The 13034-nt window shown below is 38.7% G+C and overlaps 1 long non-coding RNA gene across 2 annotated transcripts in view; it reads left to right on the plus strand.

Annotated features, from left to right (window-relative positions):
- Positions 1-13034, plus strand: part of LOC136294116 (uncharacterized) — a 42168-nt gene that overhangs the window by 6053 nt on the left and 23081 nt on the right. The window contains exons 3-4 of one of the 2 annotated variants that reach the window (XR_010722317.1): positions 8837-8903; positions 9587-9667. This is a non-coding gene — a long non-coding RNA (uncharacterized lncRNA). Of the gene's footprint in view, positions 1-8836; positions 8904-9586; positions 9668-13034 lie in introns of those variants that run through there. The other variant, XR_010722316.1, reaches the window with a different exon arrangement.

Below are 13034 nucleotides of genomic sequence, written 5' to 3' on the forward strand. Positions count from 1 at the left end.
TGTTGCTAGGGATGTTTTAATAATTCTTCAACCCAATCACTAAACTAGTAATCAAGTTTCTCCTCTGTAGTATCATCCCACTATATTTTTGATTTGCTTGTAATCCTTATAGATGTCTGCAGAATTCTTAAAATCTCTGGTGGCAGAGCAGTTGCTGAGGTGCCCTAATACTGACTTAAGGAGGAAAGTAGCCAAGAGAAAGAACTTTCTGATAAGCAAATCTTACCAACCAATAAAGCCCATTTAGAAATCTCCTGCAGCATTTCTTGGCCTAGGGTGCCCCAGTTCTGGGAAGAAACACTGGAAATAGTTTTGTCTGTCTGCTGGAAACAGGGATGTATTATGGCTTATCTTTGCAACCAAGCCCAGAGTCAAGGCATTACCAGGTGATGTTACCACACATCATTTCCTTAAAAGTATGCCAAGTGTGACAGGGAAAGCAGGGGGCCATGTTGTGTGTATATATGTGTTAGTGTGAGGGGAATATTAACAGAAAGAATCTTCATTTTGCTTTGGTGGGAAGTTGCCAATGTCGTCTTTTGACCTGAGAACCAGATAAATAACTAGAGTAAGTTTTTTCCAGTTCTCCTCAATGTGAACCTGAATTCAGGACACTGAATCCAACAGAGGCTCTGTGAATTTATAGTGGTAAACCTCTGCCTGCACCACCTTTCCTATGGTACTGACTTGAATGTTTTCTTTGCTCCAAACTGTTTTCTTTGCCCATATTTCCACACTCATTGAGTCTTTTGGAGCATGTTTGATAGAGGAGATTCCTGGTGAGGAGATAAATCAATGAGTCTGGCAATGTGCCAGATGTACATTGACATCTGCTAATCAAAACAAGTGTGTTAAGCTAATAGATGGGTCTGATCACACTGTCTGCTTAACCTTTGAGTTCCTGTGACCTCCTCTATCAACAGTATTTTGTTGGTGAGGAAATAAGAAACACTTCTGTCCTCCATGTGCCTCATTCACAATCTTAACCTGCTCCAGTTGTGTTATCTCAGTTCCTTTCAAGCAAGGGATCAGATTCATGCCCTGTCTCTCCTCTTCATGTGTGTTTTTGTGAATCTGTGTCCTGTTCCTTCATAAAATACATCTGCATAAAAAACTATCTGCAATTGCAGTTTCATGGAATTGAGGACAACCTCTTGGGACAATATTGCTGTGCACAACCCACCTCCCTTCATCAAGGTGCACAATGCTATTTTCAGGAATTAGAGCAGTTCTCAGGGCTTTGGATTATGTTGTTTAATTTTTGTTTTTCTTTGTTGGTTGCTTTATACATGTGCAAATATGTAATGTGTTTGATATCAGGTTTTAACAGTGCAAGTAAGTATTTTGGATTTCAATCCTCTGTTGAACTGTGTTGGTCAGAAAGTGAAACTTCATATTTCAACTGTATTATTCCTTAATTAAATAGTGCTAAATATGGGTAGGAATCTGATTCCAGGGTCTTTCATAAAAGCAATTTATCTATATATTAATTTTCAATATCTCTTTGAATTAAGGGCAATTGAGATTATGGTCTGCTTCTCACCAGACAGTCTTTAAATTCATGTCCATTAAATTCTAAACAGTGTCAAACAAATCTCTGGCCAGGAAAAATACACAAGAAAAATGGTTTTGATAAAAACAGTTGTTAATTTGGTTGCACTTTGTGCTAGGTAGCACATGTCAATGAAGTGCAAGTAGCAGTCTAAGAGAAGCCTTTTTTTCCATATCGGATGAACAAGCATTGAAAATGTACTTTTCCATCCATGCTCTACTTTGGATGTTACTTTCTGTGTAAGCTAAGCTTTTCCAATGGTTATGAAAGTGGATATCCTTGTGTTATTAGAGACATTTTTTGTACATGCAGACTGATGCATGTGAAATCCAAATTCTCTCACTGCAGGCAAAGGCTGTTGAATATACATTTGCAGTCACTAAAGCCTTTTACTCCTTTGGTTTCTCATGTGTATTTTCACCACGGTGGGTTGTTTTTTTTTGTTGTTTGGTTATTTGGGCATATGATATTCCCCTGCTTTATATCCTTGAGGAATCTCCGTGTTCTACCTTCTGCTGGGTTGTATGTAATGGTGATGACTCTGGCAGTGCTGTGCCCCCCAGCACCAGGGAATATCTCAGGCATCCCATGGCAGTTTTCTTTGCCTCTAAAGGGAGACAACTAGACAGCCCCCAAGAGAAAGTGATATGATCAACTTGGTGCTGTCTTGACACCTTTTTTGGTGTCTGTCAGACAGAATATGACTCACAGGGTGCACCAAGGTGTGTGGGATAAAGAGGTCAATTACACTGTCCAAATTGCATGCTCTGCATGGCATCAGGTCTCCTTGGTAATTAAACTTTAGATTAAAGCATCTGTCCTGGACTTTAACCTTTTCTGCCTATAGTATGGGGAAGAGTGCTAATGCTCTAAACTAGCTGATACAGTGAAGCATTGACACGTTTTGGTAGCTTAAAGAAATGCCAAGGTTTATTGTAGTGAAACAGAGGTTGTATTTGCATTTGATTCTGCAAATCTAATCTCATCAAAGTTAAGACAGCCAAGATAAACCTCAGGCAACTCCATACATAACTTCTTTATGCAGTCATGATTAGCAGAGCAGCTATATATTCCCAGGACAACTATGGCCCGTTTTTTAGTGTGTATTGGAGTGTTTCTGTTCTTAATATACAGGTCTGACTTTGAGGAGGAGGAAAACATGCATTTTGCAAGTTTTTCATGCTGAGAAGCACAATTAAAAGCAATTGCTTCTGTTTCCAAAGTAAAACATGCCTTTTAAAAAGTATAAAATTCACCAGCACCCAGGGAGACACTTCTGCCATGTAGAGACAGTTTCCGTATTTCACTTTGTAGGTGCTCCCATCTGCCCCTATTAAAGCAGTTCTTCCTGAGAAATGAATGAAACAGTTTCCTGAAGCAAAGCCAGTATAAAAGGAAACTCAAAATACCAGAAGTAAAAAAGTCAAATAGAAGTGATCATTGCATCGGTTTAAAGGCATTTGTCCAAATTGCCTTATAAATATAAACCCCGTAGACTGCTGTGATAAGCAGAGATATTTTAAGGTTGAGATGTTTCATATACAGCTCTGATGCTAATTGTAAATGAAAAAGGTTGTATTGATAAGTTCATTTTGTCTTGCTTCTTTTATTTATAGGTCATTTTACCTATAAACCATTATAAACTGAGGAAAAGAAAGTTGCTACTTGGACCTTGAGATGAGACAGAACAATGTCTGGATAGTTTCAGAAATGAATCCTGACCTAATGACTAATTTTTATGAAACAGTCTAAAACAGAGTCCCAGAACAGAATATTCCACATCTGGGATTTGCAATTTTATGCCCAGAAATAAATAAAATTGTAACACACATAAAAGCACAGGTGTGGGGAACACTTTTGCTCTTTCCAGGTTATGGACTTTATTTTTTATATAACTATTTCCCAGGGAAGAACAACTGGATGAGTATTAGTTTTTTCAACTACCTAATGCTTATGTTCTCTAGAGTACAGGAAAGAAGTTGGATTCTTGCCAAATACGATGGGGAAAAAAAGCACAGAACTGCTTCACTTTGTAGCCTTTCAAATATTTACAAACTCATGAAATTCACACAGTGTCATCAGTATCTTCTGACTTACTAAATTGGCCAAATAATTTTTTTTTTTTTTAGTTCCCTTTGGACTTCCTCTGTAGTTCAACTTTCTGGCATATAATTGTCCAATAAAAAAAATAGATCAATCAAAACCACCTCAATTTATGAAGTGATAGTAGACTTAATAGAGACCTGAGCCTCTCTCTGAAAAACCTTGGTTTTCAGACACTCTGTTGATGGAGCCAAAGGCATAGAAGGTACTTTTAGTAGTAAGGTTGGAGTAGGAGGTTGGGGCACTGGTAGGATGCTTGGGAGACCTGGTGCCCTGACATCCTGCACTCCATAGATTTCTTGCAGGATTTGGGGCCAATCACATTGCCTCTCTGCATCACAGTTACTCAGTTGTAAAATGGGGACAGCTGTCCTCCTCTATTTCTCAGAGGACTTGTGAAAATAAAGGCATTAACGATTGTGAAGCCATCTGTTGCTATGGTGATGAGGCTTATTTAGGCACCGAAGAACCAAGATTAGAAACTAATATGTTTCCTTGTACAACTTATTTAGAATATGGATGGGCGGTGCTGACGTAGAAGGTCTGGTTCAGCCTCCAGTAATGTGGTTACTGATTCTCAGCAGGGACAGGAGCAGTCCTCAGTAGATTACAACAGACATGTTTCATTAAACTCTATTATTTTAAATGCCTCAAATTGGGTCAGTTGCATAATATCTTGTGGTGGCCTGTTGTACCAGGAAAAAATGATGTGCAGGATTTTAACACCTGCCATAATTGTTAGATGCTTCTACATTTTTTGTGAGGTGTTTGCAGCTAAGGCGAATGCAGTGAAAATACAGAAATTCGGGATCAGGGAAGATTTGTAAACAGTCCTGTAGGTATTGTGGGATAGAGTGGGGAAACTTTAAAGGGTAAGGGACTTCCAGGTTTCAGATATGTGGGGGTGCTGTGAAAGGCAGCAAGCTACGGATGAGTAAGAGGACATGGAGCAAAGGGCTCAGGGAAAATGGAGTCAGTGGGATACCTGTGATGCTGCCATTGTTGGGGAACAAGAAACTGCTCATGTGGAGTGGTTTGGCCTTCAAAAATAAATTTGATATCCAGAGACAGGTAGATTTTGCAAATCCCGTTTTTTTCCTCATCTTCTCCCAGTACTATCATAATATCAGTACATCAAAACCATTTAATGTTGTTGAATAATTTGGGTTGGAAGGTATCTCTAGGTCCTCTGCTCTGACCCCTGCCCTTCCTGCCTGGGCTGATTAACAAGCCTTGCTGCTGGTTGGATCCAAGCTATAGCTTTGGGACTGCTCTGTACCTCTGCCCACTGCCTCTCTGCCTTGGTCTGCCTGGGTATCTCTTGCACTGCACTTCTTTCCACCATGCCTGTTTCCACAAGAACATATTTAGAACAGGGAACTTTAATAACCACTTGGTTCTAATAGATAAAACATTTGGGGTCAGCTGTAAAATGTTTGTTTTAAAACAGCCTATCAATAGGTGAGAAACGTTCTCTAAATCTGATATTGAGAGAAGTTCCAGAGATCTATGTCTCATTTCCAGATGGACTGGTCTAATGTATTTGTGAATTATTTGACACATTTTAAATATACTCTTCTTTCCCCTGCACCTGAGACGTAAATTTCATTATATTATGTCAGGATAGTGAATTGTTCTCATTCTTATACTAGGGAAGCAGCTATTCCTTTCCAGGCTTTTTGGTCTATCATAAATACTGTTTCTTTTTAAATTTGACATGATTTTTTTCCTAGTGTATTTGTTCATCCAGTTCTCACCCAGCTGCTTTTGTCTGGTTTTGCTCTCTTTTCATCTGATGTCTCTGATATAGCAGGAGCATGGGAGCTGGTAAAAGAAATAGAACAGCTAAATGATTGTATGCTTCTGCTTGGCCACTGTGAGATTTTTCTGGTATTAACCAAAGCAAAAATGACCGCTAAATGCAAAATTCTCTGAAGAAAGTGAAACACAAGAAGCCTTCTTTATTTTTTGTATTTTGCCAGGGCATTTTAATTAGAAGCAATAGGAAAACATGCATTGTTTTCTCACATCTGGGTGAGACATTGATATTAATGCTGTGAACAATTTATTTTGGAAGCTATCTGTACATCACAGCTAGTTTTTAGAGTAATTTTCTTTAAAATTAATAAAATTGTGTAAAGTACCCAAGTAAATATTCTTCTTCACTGTTGTCTAGTGTTTAGTAAATGATTTTGGGAGGAAGGGTTCTTGTTTCCTAGAGTTTTTAATTAGTTTGTTTAGTCATTCTCTTCTCTTTCAGGTGATTAAGCTAAGGCTCAAATTTTAGTTTCCTGTGCCTTTGAATCATTGCACTTTCATTTGCTTCTCTTGCCTGAAGTAAAAGCCAATAATCCTACGTGAATGCACTTTAGAAGCTCCACAGGTGCTACATGGAAAACCAACTTATAAATTTAATTAAGGCAGAGTTGGATGCTGCTGAAACATAAAAGTAAAGTCTACATAACTGTACTGCTGCTACTGGGACTACAATTTGGCAGGCATTTACCTATTCAGATGATCTCCTGGGCGGGGCATGAAAACCCAAGGGAATTGCTGGCAGGGTTCAGGCTGATCTTGTACTGGCTGCAATAGCTCCACAAGCTCCGCTGCCTGGGCTGGCCCCTAAGGAAACAGGAGTCACTGCTCTCATGGCTAATGGCTGGGATACAAATGTCAACCTCTTCTTGCTGGTGTTGAAAAGAGCAGAGTTCCTGGTTTTCTCCTAGCAGTCTGTTGGCCTGAGACTTTGGTTCACCAGGGATATTTTCACTGAGGTGATGCTTTGAGTTTTTGCTTTCATGTTTTTCAGATTCTGTGCTGCCTAGGGGTGTAGTTCTGAGCCTCATTTTGAGTGTTAGTAAGTGCTCTTCACAGAGGAGGTAGACAAAACAAATCCTTTTCCTGCTGAAGACCGAGGACAACTTTCAGGCCCAAGTGCATAAACAATAGTTGACTGAAGGGAGAAAAAAGAAGGATGAGACCTCACAACCTGAAGCTGTAATTGGACGATTAAACCCCAATATGCAAATGGACCAAGACTTAGAAAAGTGCAAGGCCTCGTGATGCGTCATGCATTTTGTGGTCATTCTAAGTCCTTGGGCGTAGCTCTGGTCAGGCTCTTGCCCTGCCCAAGGTGTATCCTAAAGGCCTTTCAATAAACACCTACTTTATTCTCTAGTTCTGTCCAGTCTCTGTTTTAGGTCAGCCTTCCCAAGGCATCAGTTTTTGGTGACCATGAAGGGACAGTGAAGCATCTGGAAAGATACATCAGAGGGCTTGCAAAACTATTTTCAGCCTGTTTGTAATTAGCAGGCTGTAGCCCAGGGCTGCTGGGGTGTGGCATGTGGCCTTGCAAAAGCAGTTTTTTTGTCACACTCTCTTGGAGGATGATTGCATTCTCTGTATCATCTGAGGCAGGGAGGGGATAAGCAGATGGAGTACTGTTACCAAATGGGAGCAGTGCATCCTTCTGGTGAACCTTGTTTGCTCCAAGCCTCTGAGTGAACCCATAGGGAGCAAAGCATGCATATAACTGGCTCAGACTATCTTTTAAATTGTAATAATGCCTGTTTCAGTATTCTCCGAACAGCTCACAGCCTATTGAAGGGTCAGTGTTATGTCCACAAGGTGGATTTCCATTGCTGTGCTCAACATTCAGTGAAAGGGTTTCCATGCCAGAAGCCTTTGAACCTTCACTGCATTTCCACATTGGATATCAATTTAAACACTGCATGTCCACTTCAAACTTATGCTCTGCTGTAGACACTGGACTAGTGTGGTTCAAAGGCCAGTGGATTACCCCTGAAAGAATGTCCCATGAAGAATGACCACTTCACAGTTAACTTTGCAGCTGATATAGCTATATCCCTGGCTGTAGAAGTGTCACCCCATTTCAACCCTCAATAACTCAGTGGGTCTGATTATGGTCTCACTCAGATATGCTTATGCCAGAAGGCTTCTATGAGGGTGCTATTGTTTGGTTTTTTTTTTTTTTTTTTTGTTTGTTTGTTTGTTTGTTTGTTTGTTAGTTTTTTTGTTTTGTTTTGTTTTAACTGTGTCAGAACAAGAACAGAGCTTGTGGGGGGAAATCTAGATATCTAGAATCTTTCTGTGGAAGTAAGCTCATTCTTTGCTCTCCCTTATCCTGACTTTTAGGTTATCCCTTTATGTGCCATGGGGCATTAGAGAGGCCTGTCACTAGAAGTGGGGTCCCTAGAAGTGAAGTATTCAAATTGCCAGCTGCAGTTCTGTGTTTGGTGTCATCTTTGCCCAAGGAGGGAAATTATTTTAATAGTATTTATTTTTTCTCTAATAGCTGAGATTTTCATACAGTCTGAATTAAGAAGAGCATTTGGTTTCGTAAAAAAAAAGTAAAAAAAGATAAAGTTGTTTTGTCCCTTAATGTATTTTTAAGAAAATTTCAAGGATGTGATGATGTTCAGAAATTGATGAAAACTAGATGAGATTTAAGTTTTAAGAGGCAAGAATTTTCCTTCAGGTAAAGGATGACATTTGCATAGAAACAAGAATGACTCATATGTTGTTAGGTGAATGTCTAACTAGAATCTAAAATTCCTGTGCAATAGTCACCTTTTACCTTAGATGGCAATAGGAAATATGCTAAGCAGGGTACCCATTTTTCATCATGTCCCAACACAGGAACTGACTGGAGAGAATTCATAAATAAATTGTAGCAAAATGAGATGCTGAACCAAATTTTATCACTGCACAGGCAAAACTTGCATTGCTTTTTATAGAAAGACTGAACTTTTCTTTCCTTTTCTTTTTACCATGAAAACTGTGCAAGAAGAGGGGACCCCTTCTTGTAGCAGCTACTTTAGAAGCCATTAACTTCGCTCCAATTTCAATTTTGTAGTTTAAATTATGTTAAAAAAAGGTACTGATTTATGTTCTTAATCACATATCTTCTTAGAATTACAGTTTTCGAAACAGAATACCCAAAGGTAGAAAGACCGTGAAATGCCTCTGCTAAGTTCTGTTGATCTGTGGTACCAAAATGAAAGTGATTGTTTTGGACATAATGTTCTTTCTGTAAAGTTTTGAACCAGTTTTCTTGCAGAGATTTTGTTTCAAGTTCAGTCCCTCATCTCAACTTTTTATTATGAGTTAGCAGTTCAGACAGGTTAACGTCAACTGATTTTACTAATTGTTTTCCATTAGGAGGGCAACTCAGCCAGAATAGGAACCTGATCCTCTCAGCTACAAATCCTGTTGCTGCAACCACTAGGTAAGGTTATCTTTTCTGTAACTTATATTCTTCAGAACTGTTATGTTTCTGTCACTTGTGAAAATATGTATTCAAGGCCAACTCAGCTCTTTAATATTTTCCACATATTTTTTATTTTCCATTTTTATCTTGTGTCTATGAATTACCTGCTTATTGGACTTTAAGAATACCCCATAAAACTGCTGAACCTACCCTGAAAATAAAAATATTTCTTTCATAATGAATGTAAGGTAAAATAGATGAAAACTTTAACTTTAATTTGCTTCTTCATGCAAAACATCCTAGTGACTGTAGCACCTATGCCACACACTCAGGAATTATGGTGTCTGCTGGAGTCACACCGAGAGAAAAAATGTGACACAGAAACTTCCCCAGTTTGCATTGACAGAGCCCAGCACTGGTCATCTGTAGTAATTCTGGGTAAATTCAAAGAGGTACTTCTATAAGTCCACAAACCACTCTTTACATGAGATTTAAACATATAGTCTGATAATGAGTAGACCTCAGCAAACTTGTGCAACAGTAAAATCGCCCGCTGGCAAGCAGGGATGACTAACTTTTGGTAGTTCCCTGAAGGGCAGCACTCTGCAGTTTCTGATCATGCAGTTTCCATCTGTGACTAGGGGTCCTGGATTTTTGATTTGTAATTAAAAAATGGGGTATTTTCCCTTCCTTTCTATCAGAGTGAATAAGAAATGGCTCTACATCTTACTGGAAAGCAACAGAGTGAAAAAAGTGTCCTAATCATTTTCCATGGGGAAATCTGTAAGACCGGTTGCTGGACTGGTACAGCAATACTTTTTTATATGTCCTTTCATGTGCCATGGGATTATTTCTGTATAAGGAAATATCTGATTGAAAAGTGTAATTTTTTGCTATTTGGAATCTTTTTGGCCTTATATCATAATAGTTTTCTGGAAAATTTACTGCCTTACATGTATATCTGGAAGTTTTATTCCTACACAGAGACTTGCAATAGTTCTTTTTTCACCCAAGACCTTCTTAATAAGCTAAAGCAAACTTATCTTGTCCCCGTGTCTCATAAAGGAGTATGATTGTCTGTGGATATCTTAAATCATGTTTTCAAAAGTGGTAGAATGTAACAAAACCCTGACCACCTTACCACCTTAATGCTTAGAAGAGTGTTAAGTGCTGATACTGTCCTGACACAGTAGCTCAGTAGATAGAAGTTACAGAATATTGGTAGTTGGAAAGCGCCCACAAGGATCATCAAGTCCAACTCTTAAGTCCATGGCCTGTACAGAGATCACATCCAAAACCCTGGTGTTATTAGCACCGTGCTCTAATCAACTGAGGTAATCTCAGGGACAGATTTTCAGTGTTGCTTGTCATGGAATTAAAATGAAGGTTTCTGCCTACATTATTTAAGTCAAATTCAACATGACCTTCTCCACTGCTGTATATTAGGTTTGAAAATATCTTTATGTTATTCCTTCTTCCCATGTAGAAGTGTAGCAACCCCCCACCAAAACATGTATGGGTATACCTCATTTTTTGGTATACTTAAAACCTTGAATATTCAGCATTTAATTTGGGTTTTATCTGGACTCTTCTATTTCCTCTGCTATAATATCATAGGCAAAGTCCTTAACCTGTGCCTGCCTTCTGTTATCCACTTTAAAATGTTTGTCTAAATAGCAGCCTACTTATATTGTTAAGGATCAATTAATTTATTAACTAATTAACTTAAAGCACTCTAAAAATATAATGTGCTACAGATGTAATTTTTGTCATTAACAATGCTTCAACACTGCTAATGCTAAAACATTAATTTGTAAAGTCTAGTGGGTACTGAAAGAATATTACATCAATTAAAAATGGGAAGGTGTGTTATCTGGATACACAGAAGGCCATTACAATATTGAGAGTGGAAATGTTCTGGGCTTCTCCCATGCCAGCTGCAGTCAGGGAAAATATCTTCTGTTAATAATGTTGTTAACTGATGTGTTCTAATATAAGTCTGGTGAGAAGTATATGAGCAGTTGAGCCTGATTTTCAGCAGATATAGATCTATATATTATGTAAAAATATTAACATTTATTCCTACCTTATGGTCTGTTTGTAATCCTTCCCTGTGACCTTTTAGAGTATTTTCCCTCTGATCCTACTTTGGGCTCCCTGTTTGACAACATGAAAGGATTAGCAGGAAATAGAATTTGTTTCTCTTTATTAAATGCTCCAATCCATGGTGCCTCTTTGCATGTCTGCATTCTTCAAAGTTTGCTCCTGCTCAAAGTGTGTGCTTCCTGCTATGCTGTGTTAAAGGGCTTTTAGCAAAGGAATGGTGTGCTCGGTGATGGGGAGGCTGTCCCTCTTTGATCAGTAACTTTTGTGCCTACTGAACACCCTTGCTCTGATGTGAGTGCTGTCTGCAGCCTTCTGGATTCTTGATCTGTGTGGTTTGTTTGCTGTAGTTCTTGTCACAGTATTATGCAAAGCCTGTTAAAATGCTGTCAACTTCCCACCGTACCCGTATTATTTTTCCTGTGTTATTTTTGTGACCTCTGGCTGAGGCATAGCCTCTGTATACCTCATCTATTAATTTGCTGGTGTTTATATCAGAAATAGGATGCTCTAACTTGTTAACTACAGCTATCTAGGTTATGAAAATATATATTCAGCAAATACATCCTCTTAGTTCTGTTACTTTTCTGCCTTCTCTTCAGTGCCGAAGTACAACTCAGACTGACCAAATCTAGCAATAGCTGCCTACTTCTGACAGATTTTAACCCCTACAACAGAGCACCGAAGTTCTCAATCTTGACGTTTCTGCAGCCTGTATACACACCTAGAGGGCAACACTCACTACAAAACATAGCTTCATTGCATTCCATTCCATCAAAAGCAGGTGATGATGCCTAGATAACCAAGGTGTGTCATTGGGCAAGTGGGAAAAACTGGCATTTTTTCTTACCCCGTTGGAGGGGATTCTATGGGACAGGGAATGCCGCATGATTCATTTTATGCTGTTTGAGGGCAGGCCCCAGATGTCTTTTCCAAGATAAGGAATATTGTTAGCATTAATTTTTTTAACCCCACAGTATACGTCACACTTTGATGATCATGAAGAAAACATAAGATACCTTAGTTTTACCCTAAGATAAATTTAATGAGATAAGGGACAGCATGGACCTCATGCAATTTATCTGCAATAAAATGTAAGTGGGAATCACCTTGAGATCTAGGCCGTAGGAAAGCAGGTGTTTATTACCTTTGATATGAATTTGTAACAAAAGATCCATTTGCATGTGAAATGTATTGCCAAGACTGATCAAAATACAGTATTGGCAGCAGTAATAATGCACTTGATCATGTGGTGTGGTTTGCCAGTCAAAGACAAATTGCTGCTCTATTCACCTCTTAACCTTTTCAGACACAAATTCAAGATAGTGAATGACACAACAGTAGATTTGACTCTTCTGCAGCATCCCAAGCTCCATATTTGCTCTTGTTTGCGAAATACACAAGAAGCAGAATTTATAATTTTCTGAGCATCTCAGTTGAAGAATAAAATGGGAACTTTAATCTACCTTTTATATGCCATGTACTGCATTTGTTGTCCTTTGCTGCAGCTGAGCCACACTGTGTTACAAAGAATAGATGTTCTGCCTTTCCCCTTAAATCCTCTTGGTAGAAGTAGTGACCTTGATTCTTCTCTCACACCAGCATCATACTGAGTACAGGTCATTGGAAAAACACTCTTTAGAAAGTCTTATCTACTTTAATAATCTTAAATTTACTTTTATGTATTATGTCAATAAAACCCCCTCTTTCTGTGAGTTGAAATAAATCCTAACAGTGTAGGAGCATAAACAGCTAGAGAACAGTAAGGATGGTTTTACCTTTGCAGTATAAACTCTACCCATTTCTTTAAGTTATGCAAATTTTGGGGTGCAATAGCATGGATTAAAGTGATTTCAGAAAAGAAAATTCATTGTTCTCAGGGAAAGTTGCTCTAATCACTTCATTCTTATATACAGTACTTGGACTTGGCTGTAGAAATACTGCAAAGTGCTCATTTCTGTGGTCTAAATCAGCAGTGTAGTAGCTGGCTGCTCTGAAGAGCCAATACTTGCTTTTCCAGCACTGTAGCTATGTAGAGAGGGACTC

This window comes from Chamaea fasciata, unplaced genomic scaffold (assembly GCF_029207755.1).
Source record: "Chamaea fasciata isolate MVZ Bird 193981 ecotype frontalis unplaced genomic scaffold, bChaFas1.0.hap1 SCAF_1, whole genome shotgun sequence".
NCBI classification, from domain to species: Eukaryota; Metazoa; Chordata; class Aves; order Passeriformes; family Sylviidae; genus Chamaea; species Chamaea fasciata.